The sequence below is a fragment of the Clinocottus analis genome, unplaced genomic scaffold, assembly GCF_023055335.1.
Source record: "Clinocottus analis isolate CAN_PGR_092001 unplaced genomic scaffold, fCliAna1.0.p SCAF_2, whole genome shotgun sequence".
Lineage (NCBI taxonomy): Eukaryota > Metazoa > Chordata > Actinopteri > Perciformes > Cottidae > Clinocottus > Clinocottus analis.
This window is the reverse complement of record NW_027175931.1, coordinates 20,110,181-20,120,378: the sequence shown is the minus strand read 5'-3', so window position 1 is coordinate 20,120,378 and position 10,198 is coordinate 20,110,181.

Genomic DNA, 10,198 nt, shown 5'->3' with positions numbered 1-10,198 from the left:
TAATGATGATTCATGCCAGGCTCACTGCCCCTGCAGTTGGACACTCCTCACCTCTCCGCATGTTAATGAGGACTTTCCTTTTCGACTGGGTGCTGTGGGTTCATCCAGGACAAAAAGTGGTGCAAGGGTTTATGTACGGCTCACGAGAGACCCTCCGCAGGCCTCTCTGTGATAAACACATGATTAGGGAGACAAATGATATTACAGCCAATCATCTCTCGCCCAGTGTGGTCATTAAAACAGCACACAGCAACAATAGATCAGTACTAATTGGATGCAGAATATGACCATGACGACACATTACTCCCATCAATCACTGAGTCTGTCTTTGAGGAGAACTTGAGTTGACCTAATGATTTACATCCCAGTTGTTGCTATATTTCTTTCTTTAGAGCGCAGCTATAAAAGTTAGACGTTTAATGGTAAAGATTGCTTGTGTTTTTCTGAGAAAAGATCTGTTGTTGTGTTACATCTGGATTAGCTGTGTGGCTATCGTACCTGGATTAGCTGTGTGGCTATCCTACCTGGATTAGCTGTGTGGCTATCATACCTGGATTAGCTGTGTGGCTATCCTACCTGGATTAGCTGTGTGGCTATCATACCTGTTTCTATGTACAAATGGAAGCTGTGTTGAACAAAAATATTTTTCAATTTGACAATTTCTCCTGGTTTGGATTATTTTATATTTTTGCTTATCTGATTGTTTTTATTGTGATAGCTCCTTATGTATTACAACATATTGACTTGATATTACCTGAAACAACCATATTGCCTATTTGTTAGATATCTAATTTAATACATGTATGATGTTATTTTCTTCCAGTTTAAGAAGATACAGTTTAGGAATGAGATAGGAACTGCTCAAGTCCAGAAGTTACATCTCTGATATTAAATTGTCAATCTAATTTGTTTTGTTATTAATTTTTTTACAAATTTTCTCTATTTCTCAGTGTTGCCTCAGGTGAGAGATTTTGATTGATTGTTACAGCCTGTGGCTTTAGTATAGAAATGTGTTTCCCATTGTGATTTGGATGCCCGCAAAGGTCCATAACCAAAGCGTTAGAAAATTCTTTCACTTCACATTATCATTAAAAAAAAAACTGTTTTTAAAAAGCCTTGAAAATTTAACAAAATATATACACAGTTGTATTTTTCCAAAAGGATCTGATTGTGCAAGGCGCCTTTGGCCAATCCATCTGTAGTCTCCTTTCATAATGCGCTGCCTCTCATTAATAACATATCATTGTGCACAACACCTCTGTTGATCAACATGGGACGTACTCCTCCTGCTCCCTCTGCAACACACTTTAATTTGTATTTTCCTTTACAGCCAACAAGCTACTTACTTGGAAAATCAATATAAGCATGCTTGTCACAGATCAAGCCAACCCAAAAACGAAAAATTTTAATATATTTCCACTAACACTGCATGCTAATTATTTTTCCATGGTGATGGTGCTGCGGAAGAAGGTGAAAGTTTCAACTAATCCTGCATCAAAAGGGAAATCACACTTTCCCACACGTTGGGTAACGATGAGCGGCGAGACTTGCTTTCCAGGATATAATCAATAAATGTGGCGAGCAGCCTCCCCCTCCCCGAATGACCTTCTGGCCCTCATACCTGCCTCCATCCCCAACGTCTCCCACAGACACTATCATCAGGTCACGCACTCACCAATCACCTGTCAAATGAATTGACCAGTGCAGAAAGTATGGGAATTCAATGGCAAACGCGTCGTGATGGTGCTTCCAGACTACTGTCAAAAACCTGTCAGGATCCAATAAAGGTTGAGTCAAGGATGCGACGGCCGCAGTGGTTCAGGGGTCGAACAAGGAGTCAGAGTTCCAAGAAAGAAGGACTCAAATCCGTGCGTGCGTGAGGGAGAAACTAATTGCCATTAGATTATTGACGGGACGGACAAAGGTTTTCATTTGTTGGTGATTTCGGTGACGAAAGATGGTCAAGTCTAGTTGCTGAATAATAAGTAAAGACAGCTTCAAACAATCAAGCGGGAGGGGAGGGGCGGGGCAATCCCCAGTGATCATGGACTATCAGCTGTAGCATGTATCCCCTTTTCCAGCAAAGATGTGAATATAAGAATATTTTAGACTTCACTTTCCTTCTTTTGCAGTGGTCAGTGAACATGAAAATCTACACGCGCTGATGAATTTGCAGCAGACGATGACTTATCATTCCAAACAAATGAGTGCAGTAAATGTGATGTGAGTGTTTGGTTGGCCGTGTTATGTAACAATAATGCTCAAGCATGTAAAAGAGTTACAGGCTTATTGATTCGTGAGCATACCAGCTTAAGGCCTGCCTTACTTATATTGCTCAATCAGGTATAAATATACACTATACATATAATCTTCACACCGTATATTTAAACTTTTTTTTTAATCAAGACTCAAAGTATGAGAGCTGAAAGCAGGAGGAATGGTACTTCACTTTGGATGTTCAATTATTAAAATGCATTGATATGCAACTGGAATTTTTGCTTTGTTTTACAATTACGTAGTATATTTTTTTTTATTTTAGGGTTCCAACAACCAAATCTTTTCTTGTATTTAAGTCGTCATTTAGACCATGCAATTAAAAATATATGTACAGTATATTAATCCCAATAACCCAGGACCCATTGAAATGTTCACAAATGACTTGGAACCCATTATTATAGAAGTCTAAAGATAATTCGGCGAACATGTCAAGACTTTCTTTTCTGTGCACTGGTCATTGAAACTTAAAATGCGAGAATAAAAAAGACGTCCTCTGCTCATCTCTCTCAACAGATATCTGCATTCATATGCAGATAAATGACAAATAAAAAAAACAATAAAAAAAACACAATCATCATCATCATCAGACGATAGCGTACGGTTACCGAGATTGCGCTTCTTCTATTTTTTGTTTGGCCTCTTTTGCTCTTTAGCTGCATGGGACCAAAGAGTGCTTCAACATAATTGTTCAATACTCGGACCAAAAACAGACAGCACACGCTTTCTCCTGTTAGCGACAGATTCTGCATTCATAAGCAAATCTCTGTTTATGGGGATCAGATAAGCAGCCCAAAACCCAAAGCTATTTAATCTACAAGCATATAAACAAATGCTAATCTTTACATTCGGGAAGCTGGAACCAGTGAGAGTTTGTGCTTTTCTGTTTGACAAGACTTAAATGAATTATCCAAGTAGTTAAACGTGACGATCGACAAATCCTTGAATTAACTAATCGTTCCAGCAGGATATCGTTGAAATAAATTCACTAAAAATCGCTTTTTTTATTGGTAAAGGTTCAATGTCCAGGAATGTGTTTCCTTGCAAAAGAGAAAAAGGAACTCTGTTTTAGAAAAGAAAGTGCCCCAGGAGGGCTCGTCCAGATTGAAAAGCCAGAGTGTGGAACGGTTCAGAGTGCAAACAGAACGACGGAGAGGTACAGGGTGAAATTAGATTGGAAGTGTCAATTCATTTGTATGATAGAAAGCTCTCCTGGATTGTCAGGATGTCACCTGTTAGATGACCCCCATGACAAGTGTCGACTGGCTCGGTTCTTTTTTCTATTAACAACCGGGTCATATTCCATTGCTTTTCCAGCAGACCTGCGTGTGTACCTGTTAACTCCCTCAGGCAGGTTGTTTTGTGAAAGGCCTCATGTGCTCATGAAATCTTCTGTTGTTTATAAAGCCTGGCATTCAGAAGTGCTGATCTGTGTTGATTGACAGCTGCCAATTAAATTATTCACGATGCCAAGTCACAATCAGGCCAAGAGACATACTGTGCAGTATACTGGGAGTTTAGTTCAAGGAAAATACAAATAAATTATTGTTTTACAAGACAAGTAAACACGGTAAATAACGATTCTTCCTGAACAATATCCGAAACAGCATTTCTTTTTTAACCTTTCGTTCAAATACTGGTTTTATATATTTTTGTTTAAAGCATATACAGTTGCAAGTTATGATGGTTTTTTTTTATGTGGCTGGACTCCATATATATTAGATTACACTGTTTTAAAGGATATTTATTGAAGGTAGCTAGACCTTTATTATTAAGATTAATGGCATTCAAAGCGTTGGCAATTTTGCTGATGCAGCACAAACGCTTTGTCAGAGCATGGAAAAAACAAACATTTGTTACAGCTGCCTTAAATCTATTTTACCAAAATACAAAAGTCATGTTTGCATAATCAACTTATGGGTATGTTTGTGAAAAGTTTACAGCTCAGATGATTCCAGTTGCTAACTTAAGGCACTGTCCACTGTACTGTATCATCTTTGACAGGGAGGAGGAGGAGGAGGAAGGTTAAGTCTAAAAGTGAGCTTCTCAAATCCATAAATCCCAGCAGTAACAGTTGAGTCGCTGTTGACAACTTTATCAAATCCCTGATGATTGATTACAGCCATTTGCGCTACGGACCAGTAAAATCTCACTTCATGCACCTTTGCGGTACATTGCCGTAAAAGCACCTCCGGGCGATGTTAAATAGTTGATGTGTGTGATTGGGGAACATCCAGCTTCTGCTGTTTCCCTCCGCTTCTCTCCCTCTCACCTTCTGCAGCTGTGACTGTGATGGCCGTTGTTGAAGGGCACGTTCGATAAGTTTATTAGAAAGTATCATCAATTGGCAGTCAGCTCCAACATCTGACAACTCACAGGTGCGAACTCCCTTTAAAATAATAGTTTGTCCTTCAAAAAATAACGCCAAAGGCAGAGATATATTTCATTCTTTTTCCAGAGGCATAAACTGCACCCTTCATAAAACAGCACTTTCTTCTGTGTCCCTCTTTGAAAGATCTATTTTTCTTTGGGGTCTAATGGGTCTAGTTGGAACTCCTAATTGGCAGTCACTCTACCCGCTGTCCTTTGAGCTGTAGGTGCTATAGGGGGGGATTTGAAGCAGTCTAACCAGCTTTGAAGTCGTCAAAAGTAAATTCCCTCTTCACTGCTGTGGCAGCAGAAACAGAAGTGACCAGATGGCATCGTAATTGTACTAAAGAGGTAGAAATGGAGCCGGTGTCATAAGTCTACAGCACTGTGTTGCTGGTCCACAGGATGGAATTCTCATTATGTTACTGTGGCTAAAATAGAGCCAATACATCCAAAAAGACCAACTATGTTCACTCCGCCGCTATTCCATATGGACCTTCCTTCCTTTGTTACTGTGTCGGAGCACTTGATGTTCAGAGAGGGAGAGCGAAGCCTTTCATGTCTTTCCTTCCCATTTCCTTTAAACAAACTCAAACTGTTAATTGCTTCTTTTTGAAGCTCCTCTGGACCACATTCACAAAGTCCAACAGTACATTTCTTGTAACCTTCCAGATTCTCTCTCTGCACAAATCTCCAGAAGAATCTGATAATTCAATACATAACAGTGAGATCAGGGCGGAAATGAGCATTTTGGGCTTTTATGTTAATTTTGTTCAATCATCAAGGACTTTATATATATATATATATATATATATATATATATATATATATATATATATATATATATATATATATATATATATATATAATATATTGCATTTTCTCTTTATGTTTTATAACATAGGATAGGATGCTGCCCTTTGTAAAATATGTTTTTTCTTTCTACGTTCTACACCATTTTTGTCTCTTAAGACTCTCTAAAGTGTTCCAATGGGAATCCTTTTTACACTGCATACCATACAAGTAATTCATGGTAATATATAACAAAAAAATGCAGAGCGCCTGCAGTGAAAATGCACACTGTCTGGTATCCGCGAGACATATTTCCAGTAGATGACAGCAAAACATGCTCAGAATTACTGTCATTACCAAGGGTCAATGTGCAAACAAAGCATGGCTCCAGCTGTAACTCTTCTGTTTAATGCTCTCAACAAAAACCCTCACATTTCTCCGCACTCCGCGAGATGAATCCATTGACCCTCTCTCTGTGGCTCCTGCAGGAGTAGGTCTTAGAGTCTGAGAAACAAAAGCTGAGGCATACATGGCGGTTCAGCAGACAGGATTAGGCTGTAAGTCTTCAAAGAAGTCCCTCTTCACCAAAGCTCGCTTCAGTAATGCCAATGCTGTTGATTTTTTTCCCCTATCTGTATTTGCCACTTTCTCTTCCCCCCCCCCCCCCCCCTCTCTCTCTCTCTCTCCTGCCGGTCAGTGTGGAGGGTTAAAACATAATTTTGAGACTTCAACACTTGAGTGAAAACACATTGACAGGGGCATGTTTACCGATGGGGTGTTTAAGACCGGCCCTGAGAGTGGGCCACGCTTTAATGCGGCATCAGCCGGGGGACCCTCATCCTGGCAACGAGCCCCTCCTCTTCGCCTGCAAAATGGGTTTCTTCTCCATTTCATTTCATTTGGCTGTTAATGCTGGAAATCTACCTCTCTCTCTCTCCCCGCTAAACCCCCCTCACTGTCACTCATATGAACACACACACACACACACACACACACACACACACACATATGGTTTCAGGTGCATATGACATAGCCATTGATATGAATTGAGATCATTTAGATTTACTTGAAAAAAGAAAAAGAAAATATGTATTTCTTGAGTCACGACTACTTCCTACATTGTAACATTTAATGAAAGCTATCATATCATTTTACTCCTTTACTTGCTTTTTAGACATGATAGGATTTTTTAATACACACACACAGTGTAATATAATTGAAACCTATTTCTGAAAAATTGTCGTAATGAAATGTATTTATTTATTATAAGGTTTTTAAGAGAAGTTATACATGTATACTTATCCTGGTGTCTGTCTGAAGAGCAGAATAGTTTAAAGTTCATCAATACGAGTGTAGTGGATCGCTATGTGGAAACTTTTCTCTTTTTTTTTGCCTGTGTTCGGAAATGAATCATGTAACAGTAAGTGACTCACTCTCAGTGCAGTCTGGCAGTTTCCAGTTAGTCCAAAGCGCTGTCATGCACAGAGAATTGAATGCAAGGCAGCTGACAAGTAATTAATATCAATTACTGGAGGAAAGTGTGTGAATGTGACTTCACCAGATGACTGTAGTTTCCACATCCATGGGTGGGAAAACCCCACAGCTCTGATCACTATATATATATATATATATATATATATATATATATATATATATATATATATATATATATATATATATATATATCAAGTCTAATTTCATCGCTTAAAAGCAGGATTCATTAGTCCCGACGCCAGCACAAAAAGCCATCACATGGCTGCCACTGCTATTGCTCTCCTCATAATTACACTGGCAGGCTTTTCTCTCTCAGAATGGCGAGAGTGACTGGCTTTGTGCACGCCGTCTGATAACGGCAACAAAGCGAGGGAAGCGGTCGAGTGAACAAAGCATTATGTAATCAATATCGCCGGTCAGTCGGAACAGAGAGAGATGTTGATCTGTTGACTGAAGTACTGTTTACAAAGATTTTCCTTTCTCACGCTGCAGATGTCAAAGGGAAAAACAGGCCAAGAGGCAAATTAGTGTCACTTCCATGTTACCAAGAAATGAGAGGTATACCAAGGGATATCAAGAGAACTAAGAGTTGATCGTCGAGACATTTTGAAGGTGCAGAGGCACTGATCCGTGTCAGGACAGAGCAAGGTCAAGACCAAGCTTGCTTATCTCTGTAAATTAAAACTGTCGTCCTGAACAATGGGTGGATGATTTCAATTAAATTGTGTGGTGCATGTGGGCAAGATCCCAGGAGTGACTCAAGCACAAACTTTCACATTATGTGACCGCGAAACACACGTTAATACATGAGGTATTGTACAATTATGTAGTGTTTAGTCAAATTGTATCACTGCTGCTTTGAATTGATGGTATATGCAAATAACCACGACAAAGCATTTACAAGTTGGTAATATTCCTCAATATCTGTTAAAAAGCAGTTGTTCATTTCACATGATGTTTGACATCAGTGGTGGATAACGGCCATTTTGTTTATGCCCTTGTCATTACTGGCACAACAACAATGTGCAGTCTAGCAGCAGGACATGACTTTAAAATAACTGTCAATATAACAAATTAACAAAAATGGTTTGAGAAAATTGTGATGAATGAGATTTTATTTATTTTTGTATTAAATGGTCCAACCTCAAAAAGTACTGCATGTGACTTTTAACTAGTGTGAAATCTCACTTTAATAAAAATGCATTTATATGAAAAACATAAGCAAACAAGACCATCAGCGAGAATATTGACTATTTATAGTAATAGTCTATGAATTTTTAAAAGGCAAAGTTCTGAGTTAAAAGGAAACAACATAATGTTGTGGTTATGGTTTGGATGTGTCATTAATACATGCATATCCAAAACTAATAATCGTTTTTGTACATTTTACATGTTATAAAAAATGTATTGCAATCACTGAACATAAAAACAATGTTTTATTCATCTTTTTTTTTCCCAACAGTAGCTATGGATTTTAAAACAGAACCAAAAAGTGTTGAATTATTGTGTATTTTGTGTTTCCATTATAAGTACAGTGAAATAATGTCTGCTTTAAACCTCCGTACTGGCCTCAAGTCGTGCTTCAGGCTTGAGTAAAAAAATCAAATCAATCAAAATCATGCTTAAAGATCAACGGCTTTAGACTAAAATCCGATCCGGTTGATTTTCTGACACGTCAACGAGATCCTCAGTAATTCCAGAAGGTTCCCAGTGCTCTTCGTTCTTTGTTGACATTACATTATTAATGTCTGTGATTAATACTGATATTTTGTGTCACCCCTTCCATGAGGTAGAGATTCATATTGACAGACACAGATTCACGAAAAAGTGTCAACATAATTAAAATGTTCATGCCGGAAGTTATAATTTGGTCTGCAAACATTTGGAGAAGAAAGTCAAACTTAGGAAGCTGGTATTTAAAATGTTTTTATGGGCACACATTTGGGGAATGAAATCCATTTGATGGACAGCTTTAATGGAACTATATATTAGCTTTGGACTGTAATAGTTTATTATGTGAAGTTCGGATGTGTGAAAGACGTGTTTTCTGTGACTGTGACTTCTGTTAAAAACACCATACAGACAGCCTTCTTAACTGAGGACTTGTACGAAAACTCCTCACACATATATTGAACATTTCTGAGACAAACAGTGTGTGTGTGTGTGTGTGCATTTGTTTCTGGTGATACCTAAGACATGAGATCTGATGGTGTGATCTGACGGGTTGACCTTTGTTCAAAAAGTGGCAGCTGTCACTCTGTCCAACCATCAGTAATAACTTGACCTTCACAAGATGTCTGTTGTTCAACCACCAGCTATCAGCCTCTTCCGCTGACATGGACTGTGACTATTTGGATTGTGGTCCATGCGTTTACTTCTCATTATATGAATAGTTTCTGTCACATTCCTGTAATGTGCTGCAACTCTGTTACGTTGCTCATTCTGGTCACATGACATCTATTGCAACTGTTCATCTGGGGAGATCCTCCTCTGTTGCTCTCCCTCACGTTTCTTCCCCTTTTTCCCTGTTAAAGGGTTTTTACTATCTTTATTTGGGGAGTTTTTCCTGATCCGATGTGAGGTCTTGGGATAGGGATATCAAGATTGTAAAGTCCTCCGAGGCAAATGTTGTATTTGTAATTTTGAGCTATACAAAATAAACTGAATTGAATTTTATTCGGAACATGTCTTCAAACTTTTTCTTTTCTTTTTTTATTAACAATAATTTAAAAAAAAACAACTGAATGCATCCAAAGGAATTCTGTGGCATTTCCAATTCCTCAGAGTTTGAATTACTGTAACGGTGATTGGTTTGTTTTCGTCACCATGAGGTCACTGTGTTTGGAGACAACGATGGACTGTCAGCTGGCCTAATTAAAGCGATTTCACGCTTGCCACACATTGAGGGATTTTAATCTGAAATGCTCCACTGTGCTTACGCAAACGCTCAAAACCAAAACCATATCCCTTAAAATTAGCTGCGTTTGGTTTTTCACCCCCAAGTTTGAAAGCCTCGCCTTAGGTAAACTGATGTGCCCCCCTCTAGTGGAGCTGAACGCTCGCATTTATTCTTCATAATCACATTTAGTTAAAACCTAATTGGCAGAGGCAAGGAGGGAAGAAATTGAGGGACAACAAAAGCTACAACAAATATAATTAGATCAATGCCGGCAAAATTAGCATTGAGGTTTTCAGAAACACAATTAAATAGGATGGGCAGGGTGAAGAAAAAGCATTTTTAAAAAAAGTTAAATAAACGAGAGAGAGA